The sequence below is a fragment of the Dermacentor andersoni genome, chromosome 2 (assembly GCF_023375885.2).
Source record: "Dermacentor andersoni chromosome 2, qqDerAnde1_hic_scaffold, whole genome shotgun sequence".
Lineage (NCBI taxonomy): Eukaryota > Metazoa > Arthropoda > Arachnida > Ixodida > Ixodidae > Dermacentor > Dermacentor andersoni.
The window spans coordinates 222,627,408-222,643,582 of NC_092815.1; the positions used below are offsets into that span (position 1 = coordinate 222,627,408).

A 16,175-nucleotide genomic window follows, 5' to 3' on the forward strand; every position below is an offset into this window, starting at 1 on the left:
TTCTTTGGCGATGCTTGTTTTGTATCTTCCTGCTTTCTCCACTTCCTTGATTAAGGGGGGACGCGGGTTTTAGATCGCGAACAATGGCCAGAAAACCGATTTTTTGAAAATCACATTTTCAGTTTCTATAACCCTTTTTCTGTGTGATACCCAAATATCATCCCTGTAAACCACCTAGAAGTACTCTAAAAAATTCGTTTCATTAGCGAAGGTGGCGAAAAATCTCGCGGAAATCAAGAAAGAACAGCGTTTTTCACGCCACAATATCTCCGGAACGGCGCGACCGAGCGCCGCCATCTTGGTCTCGTTGGAAAGCGCATTTCTCCGTCTTCAAATTTGCCGCTTCAGCGATCTCCTCCATACAGAAACAAGCGCACAAAAAGCAAATGATTGAAGGTCGTGCCGGAGTCTGCGATTGGCCGCGCCCGCCACGTGACTCCAGCGCGGTTCGCCATTGGTCCGGCGCTCGCGTCGTCTGCTCGGCTCTTTGCACCTCGCGAGTTTGGTGTCTCCACTCGCCGTAATCTCGACGTGTCAAAACGGGCGCTACGCGGACATCGCAGTAGCGTGGCCGATCCCTACGCTTGTGGACGTTTCAGACTCGCGGCTAAGCATTCCGAGCGTCGGCGACGCGGACTTCGCGACCAAGATTCACGCGCGGAATCCTCGGACATGCGGCTAAGCCTTTCAGCACTCGGTGTTCCGAATTCGTGACAAATTCGTGATCGCGCGCGCAATCCTCGGAAACGCGGCTAAACATTTCGCGCATAGGGAGCCTCCGACTCGGCGATCATGCACATCGCGCGCGGACTTCTCGGACCGTCACCTAATCATTTTGTGCATCGGCGCCTCCGACTGCGCGAACCAGCGCATCGAGTGTCGACTCCTCGAGCCCGCGGCTAGGAATTTCGCGCGTCGGCACGTAGGACTGCGCGAATGAGCGCGTCGAGTGTCGACTCCTCGAGCCCGCGACTAGGCATTTCGCGCGTCGGCAATTCGGACTGCGCGAATAAGCGCATCGAGGGTCGAGTCCTCGAGCCCGCGACTAGGCATTTCGCGCGTCGGCACCTTGAACTGCGCAACTAAGCACATCGCGCGTCGGCTCCTTGTATCTGCAGCTATGCATTTCGCACATCGGCACTTCGGACTCGCAACCAAGCACATTGCGCGTTCACTCTATTATCATATTGTCACGATAGCTCGTAACAATATCTATCATACCACCCCTTCATAAAGAGAACCTCATCATGAGCTCTGTTCACTAGGCCCCTTGGGCTGGTACACACCTGGCTGCAGAAGTGATCGAGGCATCATACAAAAGTAAAATTCTGGAAAGCACCTAGCAGCTGCATATCTATCACTGACTCTCTGATCCTAAGTTCCACAGCCACTGTCAGGTGAAGATGACTTGGAAGGCTACTTACACTCGGAGCCTTCATTCAGTAACATGGTTAATTCTACCAAATGAAAAAAAAGTGCCTCACTGATTGTAATGGAGACTGCTATCAATCAGGCAGCCTGCATGTACAACACTGGAACTATATTCATGCCCACACAGAGTTCTACACTTCGGTTTGAAACCCAGGCACCATGCTCTTTGTAGAGCGTGGTGCCTAATAAAGTTTCTTGTGCTAGTTCAGTGGCCAGTGTGCTATTGTTTTGAGAGTGTGCAGTCACACATTTAGTATGGCCATTCTTACAAAACACAGCTTCAAAATGGTGCCATTTGTATTGCTGTAGATTCACTTCAGCAAAAGCTACATTTGTTTGAAACTTCAAATGCATTTATTTCAGTTCGATGTTTTTGCACACTGTACTCCGCCTTACGGGGGTTTTTTCTGGGTTGTTCTTGGCCAAAAATGACAAGGGTGGTATCATTTTATTCGTATTGAAATAATCTGGGGGGTGATGCTATTTTTATTACTCTTGCGCCGTCATGAAAATTACATTCAGGTATAGTAATCGCTGCTAATTAGAAAAAAATTTTCATAATAAATGCAACATTGTTTTCTTGTCCGCAAAATGCTTCCAAATGAATAAAAATAGCATCACCCCCTACAGTAGGTCTTTAGCAATGGTGTCATGCATTTAGTTTTTGGTTTAGCAAGACGGAATCATCAAAAAGCTCCGTAACGAGTTTGAAATTAATTTGACTTCAGACCTCAATATTTTTTGAACTGCTACAGCTATCAGAAATCTAATTACAGATCTGAAATCAGCATGAAAAATTACCCCAGACAGTGGAGTTTATTAAAGATTCACCCAAAAATAAGAAAAAAATTTTTAAGACCCACCTCCCCCCTTAACGCGACTTTTTTCTCCAGCGTCAGAGACTTTCACTGCTTGGGGCGGGACGTCGTCGTCGTCCGTTGACCACACACCACACACACAACAAAAAAAAAAAATCGCAGTCAACGCGTTGTGCGCACAGTGCGACGAAACAAAGAACTAACAGAATCGCACACGCACAATAACGTTCGCACATGCGAAATGCGCTGGCGCGACTACCCGATAAAACCCATGAGCCTCCGCGCGCAAGCAGCACACGCCACGTGACTGCTTCCAAGGTTACTTGGCGTGGTTGGCGGAAAACGGCTGCATCCGCGGGAATTTTGTATTCGCCCTTAGATCATGACCGCGTTCGGCACTTTAGTAGGAACCAAGCGCTCGCTCGGAACCTGTATCACCTTTTGGTAACGGCCTTTGCCTTCAGCCGTCCGGTCGAAATTTCGAGATATGCGTATTACGCCCGCAAAATGCTTCGAGATAAACGGGTGCGAATACATAACACCTATGGGTGGGGAAGGTGTGGCGTGGAAAACTTTCGACTTAACCGATATTTCAAGATATGCGAGTTCGTGTTAACGAGGGTTTACTGTATTTGTGCCTTTAAAGCCCTTATTCCTGCATTTACTGCCACACATAACACCATGTCGGCCCCGTGCCTTCAAAACAACGTAGTCACCATCCATGATGTGTCAATAGTGCCCATATAGCTATCATATAGCAAATGCAGTTTTGTCCACAGTTATTGCAGCAAATGGCCATTTCGTCTTGCGTGCACCAGCCGCATGCCTTCAAAACCGCAAGGTCACTGTCCATGATCAAATCACTGGCAGCCGTGGTTGCGGCAAACAGTATCGTTATGACTCTGTACAAAGCCATGAAAAAATTGAGAATGCCAGCTACATCACATTGCACGGACGATCTGCTCCACCTCACGGGCAAAAAAATAATCGGGATGTGCATGCGGCAGTCAAGAGCACCTCAGATGGACACATGCCGCAGCGAGCTTAATCATTCATGAGATGAGAACTGCAGCTCCCGTACGGCTTTTGTACAAAATAGGAATGGGTTCGCCGATTCATTAAGTTAACTAAAGCATGTTGACTTAGTAAGCATTGGTTTATTGCTTTCTTGATTCCCTCAATTATTCAGCATTCAGGTAGTTCGGACATTTTGGGGGAGCCGTGAAATTGATAATAACGAGTTTTTACTATACTGATTACGAGAAGGCGTTTGATTCAGTCGAAACCTCAGAAGTTATGGAGGCATTACGGAATCGGGGTGTAGACGAGCTGTATGTAAAAATACTGAAAGATATCTATAGTGGCTCCACAGCAACCGTAGTCCTACATAAAGAGAGCAACAAAATCCAAATAAAGAAAGGCGTCAGGTAGGGAGATACGATCTCTTCAATGCTATTCACAGCGTGTTTACTGGAGGTATTCAGAGACTTGGATTGGGAAGAATTGGGGATAAGAATTAATGGAGAATACCTTAGTAACTCGCGATTCGTTGATGGTATTGACTTGCTTAGTATAAACTCAAGGGACCAATTGCAATGCATGCTCACTCGCCTGGAGAGACAAAGCAGAAGGGTGGGTCTAAAAATTAATCTACAGAAAACTAAAGTAATGTTTAAGTCTCAGAAGAGAACAGCAGTTTACGATAGGTAGCGAGGCACTGGAAGTGGTAAGGGAATACATCTACTTAGGGCAGGTAGTGACCGCGGATCTGGATCATGAGACTGAAATAATCAGAAGAATAAGAATGGGCTGGGGTGCGTTTGGCAGGCATTCTCAGATCATGAACAGCAGGTTGCCATTATCCCTCAAGAGAAAAGTGTATAACAGCTGTGTCTTACCAGTACTCACCTACGGGGCAGAAACCTGAAGGCTTACGAAAAGGTTCTACTTAAATTGAGGGCGATGCAACGAGCTATGGAAAGAAGAATGATAGGTGTAACGTTAAGGGATAAGAAAAGAGCAGATTGGGTGAAGGAAGAAACGCGAGTTAATGACATCTTGGTTGAAATCAAGAAAATGAAATGGGCATGGGCAGGACACGTAATGAGGAGGGAATATAACCGATAGTCATTAGGGGTTACGGACTGGATTCCAAGGGAAGAGAAGCGTAGCAGGGGGCGGCAGATAGTTAGGTGGGCGGTTGAGATTAAGAAGTTTGTAGGGACAACATGGCCACAATTAGTACATGACCAGGGTAGTTGGAGAAGTATGGGAGAGGCCTTTGCCCTGCAGTGGGCGTAACCAGGCTAACATCCACCTCGCATGCAAGAGGATCGTGATTCGAATCCCGGTGCCGCTCAGTTTTCCACCGGATTAAAAAAAAAAAAAATCTGTGTGTTGATAAAATTGCATAAACAGGCCTGGAGTGTGGCCTGATCCCGGTGACCAGAACCGGTAACGCACTCCCTCACCAGAGCAGGATTGGCCACCCTGGTGCAGTACTTGGCCACAACCTCCTATATGAACACAACAATCATCTTTACTTGACAATGACTATAGAACTTAGGATCAGAGAGCCAGTGATAGATTTGCAGCTGCTAGGTGCTTTCCAGAATTGTACTTTTGTATGATGCCTCAATCACTTCTGCAGCCAGGTGTCTGTTCCAGCCAAAGGGGCCTAGTGTACAGAGGTCATGATGAGGTTCTCTTTATGAAGGGGTGGTATGATAGATATTGTTACGAGCTATCATGAAAATATTATAACAGAGCGAATGCGCAGTATGCCTAGTCGCGGGTTCGAGGTGCCGATGTAAGAAATGCCTAGCCACAGATACAAGGAGCCAACGCGCGCTGTGCTTAGTCGCGCAGTTCAAGGTGCCAACGCGCGAAGTACCTAGCGGTGGGCTCGAGGAGTCGACACTCAATGCGCTTATTCACACAGTCCGCGGTGCTGACGCGCGAAATTCCTAGCGGTGGGCTCGGGGAGTCGACACTCGACGCGCTTACTCGCAAGTCCGAGGTGCCGATGCACAAAATGCTTAGGCGAGGGTCCGAGAAGTTCACGCGTGATGTGCTTCATCGCCGAGTCGGAGACTCTCTAGGCGCGAAATGCTTAGCCGCGTGTCTGAGGATCGCGTGTGCGATGTTGTTCGTCACGAATTCCAAAACACCGAGTGCTGAAAGGCTTAGCCGCATGTCCAAGGATTCCGCGCGTAAATCTTGGTCGCGAAGTCCGCATCGCCGATGCTCGGAATGCTTAGCCACGAGTCTGAAACGTCCACAAGCATAGGGATCGGCCACGCTACTGCGATGTCCGCATAGCGCCCGTTTTGACACGTCGAGATTACAGCGAGTGGAGACGTCCAGACTCGCGAGGTGCAAAGAGCCGAGCAGACGACGCGAGTGCTGGACCAATGGCGAACTGCGTTGGAGTCACGTCACGGGCACGGCCAATTGCAGACTCCGGCACGACCTTTAATCATTTGCTTTTTGTGCGCTTGTTTCTTTATGGAGGAGATAGCTGAAGATTTGTAGATTTGAAGACGGAGAAACGCGCTTTCCAACGAGACCAAGATGGAGGCGCTCAGTCGCGTCGTTCCGGAGATATTGTGGCTTGAAAAACAGTTCTTTCTTGATTTCCGCAATATTTTTTGCCGCCTTGGCTGGCAAAACGAATTTTTTAGAGCACTTCTAGGTTGTTTACAGTGATGATATTTCGGTATCAGATAGAAAAAGGGTTATAGAAACTGAAAATGTGATTTTAAAAAAGTAGATTTTTTTGGCAGTATCTCGCAATGCGAAAGCCGCGTCCCCCCCTTAAAAGATAAGTGATCTTAATGTTTCCCAAGTTCAGTACGCTGTATAGTTCCCGAACCAACTGTGCTTTTTTGTTCATCACTTCTTGGCCGCGCGAATTGCTGCAGGGGTCTTTTTTTTCTTGTTGTAGTTGTGCCATGTCTTGTTGTGGAGACTGCGGTTGGAAATGTTCAACGCCGAAAAAATTTCATCAAGTGCTGTCTTCTGGTTCCCAATGCTCTCTGCATGGTTCGCGCTGCCAAAATATTTACAATGAACGGGTCACAGTCTGATCACCGCTTATCCGTGGTGAGCTCCACGTGGACACGGTGTCTCCGCAATTGAAATATGAGAGTTTGTTTCACACCGAGGCTGTATTCTTGCTCACGTTTCATGACGTCACAATGTAGCCGCTGCCACATGCTGTGCACTTTACAGACTTCAAGATATAGTTTTGCAAATTCAAATTGACGATTGTGAAGGCCGTCTCGTCAAGTGCACTGTTGACCATGCTGCTGTTGCGATGAAAACAATACGATTTTCGCTTCGTCGCTGCCGTTGACGGGAGTTCCTAGAGTTTTTCCTAGGTTCGGATCATGTTCTCCACATCGGAAGGCTGCAGCATCACCGTGTCACGGCGGGCGTGGCAGCTGTCAGCTTCGAGAGTTGGCACACCCGCTGGACCCATGCCGCTGTCGCCAACTTCAATGACTTGTTCACTCTATGGAGTCTCTTGATCTCCCGCACTGCATCCTGATGAAGCGCAACGACCTTTAAAATTATCAATGATAGATTTCTTTAGCCTTTTGCTGAATTTGTTCCACGTATGAAACTCCCGCGCTGACCTGGGAATTGTTGCGTGCTTATCAGTCTCCGCATTCGGTTTTTCAAAATGTCGCCTCAGCACCGCCATCGCACGCGGGCCGGCTCGCCTGCCAGACGTCACCAGCCAGCTCCGCCAATCGGGTGGCGTGGTCTTTTCACGTGTGTTCGTTCAGCCAATAGGAAACAAATATTGTGCTCTTCTTTATTGATTTTTTTTTGCGACATCCAATGGTCGAAACTGAGAGGCAGTGGCAGGAAACTTAAACAAGAAGGTGGCTCTTTCAAACGAGACCAAGAGGCTGGCAATACGCAGAGTGAAACGGCAGTTGCACGATGGGAAGAAAAGGCCGTTTTGGAGTTACCTTTAGATCGACTTCAGCAGGAACTTATTGTGCAAATGATTATTTTGGCGAAAATACTGATTCTAGAAACAAGAAACTTGGCAGATAGGCAGAAAAATAGCTGTAGATTTCAAAAATAACACGTCCAAAATCTCGATCTCATCGAAATTTTTCAGTTTTTAAAACCAGTGTCCCCCCTATGTGCGCAAGATGTACGTCAAATGGTTGGCCAGTTGGAGAGCATGGGCCCACTCCCACTGGGAGAACAAACAGAACAAGTGGCCGTGTGGAACATGGCCAACACTGTCGAGAGCAGCTTCAAGAAAATGGGGCTGTCGAATCTGATCGACAAAACCGAGCACAATGCACTTTGGGAGGCCAGTGACAGCGGCTGTGATGATGATTCCGAGTTGGACTTCTTGGCCAGTGTTTCTGACTGACCACAACCGGATTTGGCTGGTTAAAACACATGTTCTGTTAAGGGGGTACACACGGGTCTTTGCCACTAAAAAAATCGTGAAAAAATCGAATTTTGGAAAATGCTATATTCGGAATCTACGTTCATTATTCTACTAATCTGCAAAGTTTCATATCTGAAATATATCTATTTCAACCACAATATCATTTTATTGCATTAAAGGTAGCACAATTTGTGTAAATGTAGAACCGAAAACGGTGCAATTTCAACGACGCGCAGCTTCCGCGCTATAGCTCCGCTCGTGGCCATGTTGGTATCATTTGAAAGAGCAGTTTTTAGTCTTCAATTATCGCGCGCCAGCGCTTCTCTCCAGTCACCGGTAACAGTAGAGAAACGCCGCGAGAAAATGATGAAATGCCAGTCACTATTGGCTGCTCAGGGCACGTGATGAAAAGTGGCTACACGATTGGTTGAGAGCATCGTCTGCAGCGCGTCTCGGCCGCTTACGCGGATGCCATTTTGTCCTGTTGTCGGACGCGAAAGCAACTTGCCGCGATGTCAACGAGAAAGTTTGTGTGCCGACATAAGTACGGCAAGAAAAGAAGGTCGTCACTGATTCTAAACATCAGAAGAGTGGCTGAAAGATCGAGAGGCACCAAGGGCGAACTGCAAATCGAAGCTGAGCGACTGCAAGCATCGAGCGACGGAGCTGCCGAGCTGCATACACCAGGATTAGGCTTAGCAGTCTCGTCCACGAGTGACCCTGACGTCGGCCGCGTTCATCGTGATACAATGATCCGGACGCCTTCAGATATTGATGAAGGTAGGAAAAGAGCCGATGCCAAAGTTCGAGAGCTTGCATCGACTGCAGCAACGCAGCGAAAATCGGACTTGTTGGCCCCGAGCGGTTCTGGTGACTGCCCGCCTGACGAGACCAGTTTCACCGTGGTGTGTTTGGAATTGGTGAACACGCTTCTTGAACACCTACAGTGTAAGATATGTGGCGGAAACGCGAAAATATTGACACGTGTACTTGTTTGTCTTAATCGTGCGACAACTTTTACCGCCTAACAAATGTTATCGCACAGCGCAGGACGCGCCTGCATGTATCGGAAGTTTCTGGGATGTTATCAATGCTTCTATCCGCTGTCTCTGACCAAACCTTGTGTAATCTGATCGCATGTGTGCGCGACGCGAATAATGTAGAACTTTGTGGAAGGCACGCGGGTTCCAGCGATTACTCTGGACCATTCGACGACTGATGTATAAAAGCCTATGCGCTTGACCCGCTGGTCAGATTTTCGACGATCGCCGACTGTGTTCGCTGCTATCGTTGAGCTATAAGTGTAGCCTGTTTTTGTGGGCACAGGTTCACCCAATAAAAGTTAGTTTTGTCTTTTGCAATATTGCTACTGTGTTCTTCAACGTCACCACCACGTGACATCTGGTGGAGGTGCTTTTCGTCCGTGTACTGGACGCCCCCGACAAGCCGTGATCCAAGCCCAGACCGTAAAGAGAGCACCAACGTAGTCACGGACGATCGAGCAAGCAGTCGTCTACAACAGCTGCCCCCGGAGCACGGACTTCTACCTGAGAAGACCAAGAAGATTGTGACCAAGACAACCACAATGGCTGCCCCAGTGTCGGGCATCATACTTCAACAACCCAGAGAGCACCCTACCTTCTGTGGAGCTACGTCGGAGGATCCTGAAACCTGGCTCGAAACCTTCGAAAGGATCTCGACCTTCAATAACTGGACCTCTGAGGATAAGCTACGACACGTGTACTTCTCCTTGGAAGATGCCGCGAGGACTTCGTTCGAGAACCGGGAGTCCACCCTAGCAACATGGGACCTGTTCCGCAGTAACTTCCTGGGGACGTTCACTAGCGTTGTCCGAAAAGAAAAGGCCGAAGTTCTGCTGGAAACCCAAGGCCAACTACCCAATGAGACCATTGCCATCTTCACAGAAGAGATGACCCGTCTCTTCCGGCACGCCGACCCGGAAATGTCCGAAGAGAAAAAAGTTCGTTTCTTGATGTGATGCGTAAAGCAAGAACTTTTCGTTGGACTAATCTGAAACCCACCGAAGACCATAGCTGAGTTTCAGACAGAGGCTATGACGATTGAGAAAACGTTAGAAATGCGCACTAGGCGATATAGCCGCCAAGTGCTCATGCCTCAGTGCGCCATCCAAGCGCTGGGCTCCGTTGATCTCCAAGAGACCATAAGGGCCATTGTGCACGAAGAACTGCGCAATGTCGTGCCTTCGTCGCAGCCTCAAGTAGCCTCGATCACTGACATCATGAAAGATGAGGTTCAGCGATCGCTGGGAGCTCCTGAGGTGCAACCTCAATTACCACAGCCCCAGCCAGAAGCGATGACCTACGCCGCCGTTGCACGCCGTGAGGTGGAAAAAGGAGGTTGACTGGTGACCTTGTGAACAAACTCAGCTCGTACTATGGCTAGGCAACCAAATCGCACAGTGATGACATTGAGGTTATGCAAAAGGCTTTGATGGCGACATGTCACCATGTAACATCAAATGATAGTCTCTCCAATCACAGCTCTTTCCCACTGGTCCCAATTCTTGGTGCCAGCAAAATGCTGCGAAAGCTAAAGAAGAGCCAGCACCAAAACATCGTTATAGCCTTCCCGATCATGTGGCCAAAGCTCTGCTGCCTATCTACGAGTGGCTATCTGATCAGAAGCTTCTTGAGCGGTGTGTGCGTGGCAAAACTCAGAATAGTAATGAGAGCCTGCACTCACTGATATGGGCACTCGCCCCAAAAGAGAAGCCTGCATCTTTATTCGCCATTGAAGCAGCTGTGGCAGAAGCTGTAAGGAACTTTAATGCATGCCGTGAAAGAACCTCAGCTGTAATTTTACATGAGCTTAGCATGAATCCTGGCCAGCGAAGCACCAAACGCATGAGAGAAAAGGATCGGCAGCGATCAGTCTCATCTGCACAAAAACGTGCATCTGCAGACACTGTGCAACAAACACTGAAGAAGCGCCATAGAGGTGGCAGTGATCAAAGTGATTATGCCCCGGGAGCATATTAGTGCCTTGCGAGTGCAAACATTTTACATTTCTCCATTTTGTCTAAATCTGCTTGCATTATCTGCTTGCATTATTGTGTCCCTTATGGTTTACTGAGTCCACAAATACGTATATAGAAATTTTTTAACGAACGATTATATTTTAATTACTTTTACGCATAATGTCAAGTGATATTTAATTATCTGACGAACTAAGCAAGCTAGAATGAATTTAATTGCATTTTTGGAATCTGCAAAAGAAACTGAACAAGTTCGCCAAGTTTCACTAAGTTTAATAAAGAAATAAGCAAGTTGTATTCTGATGCCGCATCCCCCCTTAAGGGGGGACACTTTTTCAAATAATGTGCATGATGTTTTCCATCAATATTCATGAAACCGTCCATTCTTGTCAAGACTTTTGTGCTGATTTCAAATATGTAATTATTTTTACAATAGGCCATTTAGTTCTGAAGATGAATGAAATTCATTGTTCATAATTTGCAGAAACAATAGGAGGAAAAAACGCACTACGAAATTCATATTGGCACATGCCTGGGTACTAGAAAACACAAGGAACGCAATCGTAGGAATACTATTTTGATACATCAAATATTACTAATTTTATAGCAATTCAATCTTTACTGTTCGAATTGTGGCTACCCTACTGTCTGATCTAAAGCAGAATTGAAAATTTTTAAAGCATAAATTCGAAAATCTGACCCTACCACTGTGTACTTTGCACACTCAGCTACAAGCCACAACAAAAATTATGGCTCTATCTGCTTTGAAGGCAGAGATATCGCCGCTGCAAATCAGCAACAAGTCAAAAGTCGGTGTTTTGAGAAAACGAGAAAAAAGGAATACATTCACTTTTAATCAAAAGTACAGAAATAATTTTGCATTATATTGCAGTGAGAGTGGCTAAAAGCCACCAGGAATGTAGTCGCTCTGACCACGGCCACCCAAATGCGGCAAAAACATCGTTTAGCACCTTTCGCCGATTCCCGGTGGCTTGCACCGCGCGCGCGGCAAGCTTGTCGTTCACGCTGGTCGAGCTTCACGCTGACGCGATATCGCCGTAACACGCGCACGTGATAACGATCTTTATGGCAACGCCAGATTACCGATCGCTTTTGCCTCCTGCGACACTGCCGCCGTACACCTTGCACTTGACAAACGACAGTGCCTTCACTGAGTCCTACTGAGGAAAGCGAAGCCTGCCTCGGCGTCGACTGGCGCGGCTGCAACGCCGTCGGCGCGAGTGAGCAAATCCAACACCCGCTTTGTTGCTGGCGTTGACGCAAGAACTTGAAGTTTTTTTGAGCATTCATCTCCCTCTGCAACAAATCCGCAAGCTGCAACATTGCAGTGTCACGCGGAACGCGGCCGCTGTCCGTAACGATTTCACTCATTTGTGAGCTGGCTAGGCCTACTTCGGCATCGTCCGCAGCTTCGGTATCATTTGCGGTTCGCGGCGAGCTACTCTCGATGCTTTCAGAAGGAATGGAGCGCTTTTGAAAGTTATAAGCTGATCGCTTCTTCGTTTTGCCGAACTTGTGCCTCGTGGCGAACTTCCCCGGTAGATCGGACATCGTTCGGCATGTGCCAACAAACCTACGAGACGCGCCGTCGCGTCGCCTGCGGAGTGTAGCAGACGATGGGAACCTCGCGCAGCCAACCACAGCATGCGCTTTTGGTCACGTGCGCTAGTCAACGAATCGAATCGCGCGTTCGGGCTTTTTTTCTTCCCCGGATTTCAACGTCACTGGCGCACCGAGGGAGTCACTTTTGGCGGGAAATTCAAGGAGGAAAGCTCCTCTTTCCAACGAGGCCAAGATGGCTGCGATCGCGCGCATAGAAAGAGAGCTACGCGCCGCGATAAAAAGGGCTGTTTTCGCGCGGAATTCAGCTCACAGTGATGTTATAAATTGATATTGCGGACGAAATACTCTTCCCTGAGATTCGAAACTTGGTGAATAAAAGGAATATTAGCTGTAGATATCGAAAATTTGGTTTTCAAAAAATGGTTTTTTCACGTTTTCGCCGCAAAGAGCCGTGTCCCCCCTTAAGTAACAAACACAGGGCTGCAGTATTGTAGCAGTGCTTTTTCAAAAACTATGCGGTTTCTTACCACACTTCATCAGTGTTCGCAGTGACGCTTCACTCTCGTTATCAGTGAGACAAGCCAGCCAAGAACGGTAGAAAAGGAGTGGTATTCAATCTATCGGAAGGCATGGCTACAAATTTGCGGGAACTGGGGTGGTATTCCCAGTTGATTACTTTTTGGGATGCTGGCGCTTTCGCAATATTTCACGTGACTATACTCGCAGACAACTTTCTGTGGCATGAAGCTCCAGGCGCGGGGCTGCTGCACATGTGTTACGGCGGCAAGTAGTCCACCAGCGTTTGGCAGTGCTTTTGGTTGCTCGGAACAGGCGCTGAACAGACACTGTGGTCCATAGATGCCCAACGTGTTGGTTGCCAAGTCGCACAACATATTGCAAAAGTGATATATAGCGAATATACCACTCGTGGTACATTGAGTTCTCATAAGAAAGTTAGTGGCTACTGGTACCAGTGTCAAAAGGCTCTGTGTAGTCTATGCGCAGCCATGCACTCACATTTTCGTGAATTCGCCTGTCTCAAAACTGTTTATTTAGGAACGTTTCCTTGTTTTTACATTTTTTTAGTTAACAGGGTTTGGCTCTAGTTTGTTGGATAAGTTATTTAACTGGTTGCCAACAAAATGTAGTTCCTATTGGCTGACTATCACCAATAACTGTGAGCTCTGGTGTGCCACAAGGGAAAGTGTTTGGGTAGCTGCTGTTCTGAAATTATAATAATAATATTGTTCAAAATGTCACGTCTTCCATTAAATTGTTTGCAGGTGACTGCATAGTGTATAGGAAAATAAAATCATGGGAGAGATACTGAAATGTTGCAGAGGCATTTGTGCGGTAGTGCCAAAAAATGTAAGATGACCCTAAATATCCGAAAATGCTGCTGCATTGCATTCACCAACCGTGTCCATAGATTAGAAACAAGTTACAGGATCAACAATACAATGATTCACAACTAGTTGGACTTCAAGTAGCTTGGTGTGCACCATATTTACTTGATTCCAACGCGCCCTCGATTGTAACATGCACCCATTTGCCGCAGCCTAAAGAAAGAAAATTCCTTTACAGTACCACGCACCTCATTCTTTCATACAGAAATACAACCTTCTCTCATTTGGAAAAAACAGACTTACTCCCAATGCACTAAAGTTGCGATATATAAAAAAACTGGCAGTTTCGCCCAAAAGGCAAAGCATCAATTGCGATAGCAAATTAGTGGACAGCTATACAAAAAGTAAGGATAGTAGTTTCATCGGCCGTATAAGCTTGTAAACATTCGCTTACTAACTCAATTAACAAACACGGGGTCATGCGTGCACAAGCAAACATAAACGTGTCTCACTCAGTGACCGCGGAAACTCTTTATCATAACGCTGGAGTTAGGAAGTGTGGTAGCAGGAGCGAGGGAATTGACCTTTGCGCGACCTCTCGCATCAACGCGAACTAAGCGATGAGAACTACAGAAACAGTCTTTCGTTTATGTTTACACCACATAGACTGTGTGCCTTCATGACTGTAGTTGCCACCCGCGATTGCGTCAATTGCAACCGCTGTTTCGTCCACAGTGGCTATAGCAAACAGTAGTTTGCTTTTGACTCGGGCGCAATGGATGCTCGAACAATGTCACAAACATGGCGGAAGCTGTCAAGGACGAAAAGTGCTGCCAACCACGGCAAAAAAAAATATGCATGCGGTAGCGAAAAGCGTGTTTCTAATGAAGGCACGTGCCGTGGCCGCTCTGCAAAGGAAGTTGTGAGGCCTTCGCTGCCTGCAAGCACTAATCAGTCACAAGATGACAAGAATCGCATCTTCTACACTGCTATTGTGCAAAATAGAAATAGGATTTGTTGATTCATTCAATAAATAAAAGCGTGTTGATGTAGGCTGCCTTTGTTGGTTCTTTTTGATACCCTAGATAATTCATGTTCAGTTAATTCGGACATTCTTTTTTCTATCCAGTGAAATCTTAATTAACAAGGTTTTACTGTATACCGTGTTTACACGAATGTAAGTCGAACGTAAGTCGACACCCCCTCCCCCCATATTGCGTGTGACGGAAAAAAAAAAAAGAAAAGCATACCCGCGGGCGCATTCAATAACGAAAATTTACTGGTAGCTTACATGGTCACTGGACTACTCGTCTTCACTAGTGCTGCCATCGTCATCGCTGCAACGGTCCCACAGCGCGTCGTCGTCCAGCAAAATTCCACATTTGGCAAACGACCGCACCACAACATCTTGTGGAACAGCCGCCCGCACCGAATGCACCCACCCACATGCAGCCGTCAGGGAGGCTGTTTTGACAGGTCCGGTTGGCGTAAGTTCGCGGTCTTCTGCCGCCAACCATCCGTACTCGCAGCAGAAGCGGTCCTTAAAAGGCGAAGATCTGGGCTTGTTTCATGACCATGTCACACTTTGCTGGCAGGGACCGATCGCACATTTCAGCGACGTACCCCACAAGCTTGGTCTACAGCTCCGGAAAGCGTCCTGACATCGGCCCGTGGGAAATTTTCGCTTGCCGTCACAGGTGAAAATTTTGTTTCGCTGCAGTCTCCACTCGCACCACCCGTTCAGAAACATCGAACTTGCGGCCCGCTGCGGAGTCATTTGTTTCTTCTACGTAAAGGATGGCAGCCCTCTTGAGCGCTGTTGTGAAGAAGCACTGAATGTTTAGTGGGCCTGGAGCACTCATGACGATTGAGGAAGCATGGAAGTAGCACGTAGCCGGCAGTCAGTTGAACACGTCAAACTAAGAGCTACAGGGAAAGAGGAAAATGTGAGCGGTGTCTGCTCTTCCATGAACTATCTATGCTCCCCGCAAGCACCGCCGTTGTGAGGGTGCCGCTGAGAATGGAGCAGCGGCTCTTCCATCAACTATAGAGCCCCCCCCATGAGTGTTGTGTGCACTGTAAAACTCTCAAAAATCTTGAAAAACCCTTCCGGGAAGCGAACAAACACGCAGGATAGCGAAAAGCTACGGGTAGGGCTGTAGAGCAAACATAAAATGGTAACTACATTGAAGCTCCCCTGATATCTCGTTGGTATCGCTTTTTTGGTGGTGCCATGTTTTGATTTTGATTATAAGTTAATTATAAGTTAAACTTTAGATATTCAAATTTCAAAAAAAAATAGGTCAATATACAATTATGTAAATATGGTATTTTGCATAATGTTCACATATATAATGTTTTTTTAAAGATCTTTTTCTTGTATAACCATGTTATGTTATTTGTGTTATGATATGGGCCACTTCCTACCCTACGCTATTCCTTGTGGCTATGTAGGTAAAGAAACAAAATAAAATAAATAACTGTTGCTGTTGGCTTAGCTTTGATGCTCAATAAAGCAAGTCAAACACTGTCTTGGCTCACTTTAAGGGCGCATGGTG

General features: G+C 47.0%; 1 protein-coding gene across 3 annotated transcripts in view; it reads left to right on the forward strand.

Moving 5' to 3' along the window:
• Positions 1-16,175, forward strand: part of shep (RNA binding motif single stranded interacting protein alan shepard) — a 157,559-nt gene that overhangs the window by 49,290 nt on the left and 92,094 nt on the right. The window lies entirely within an intron of this gene.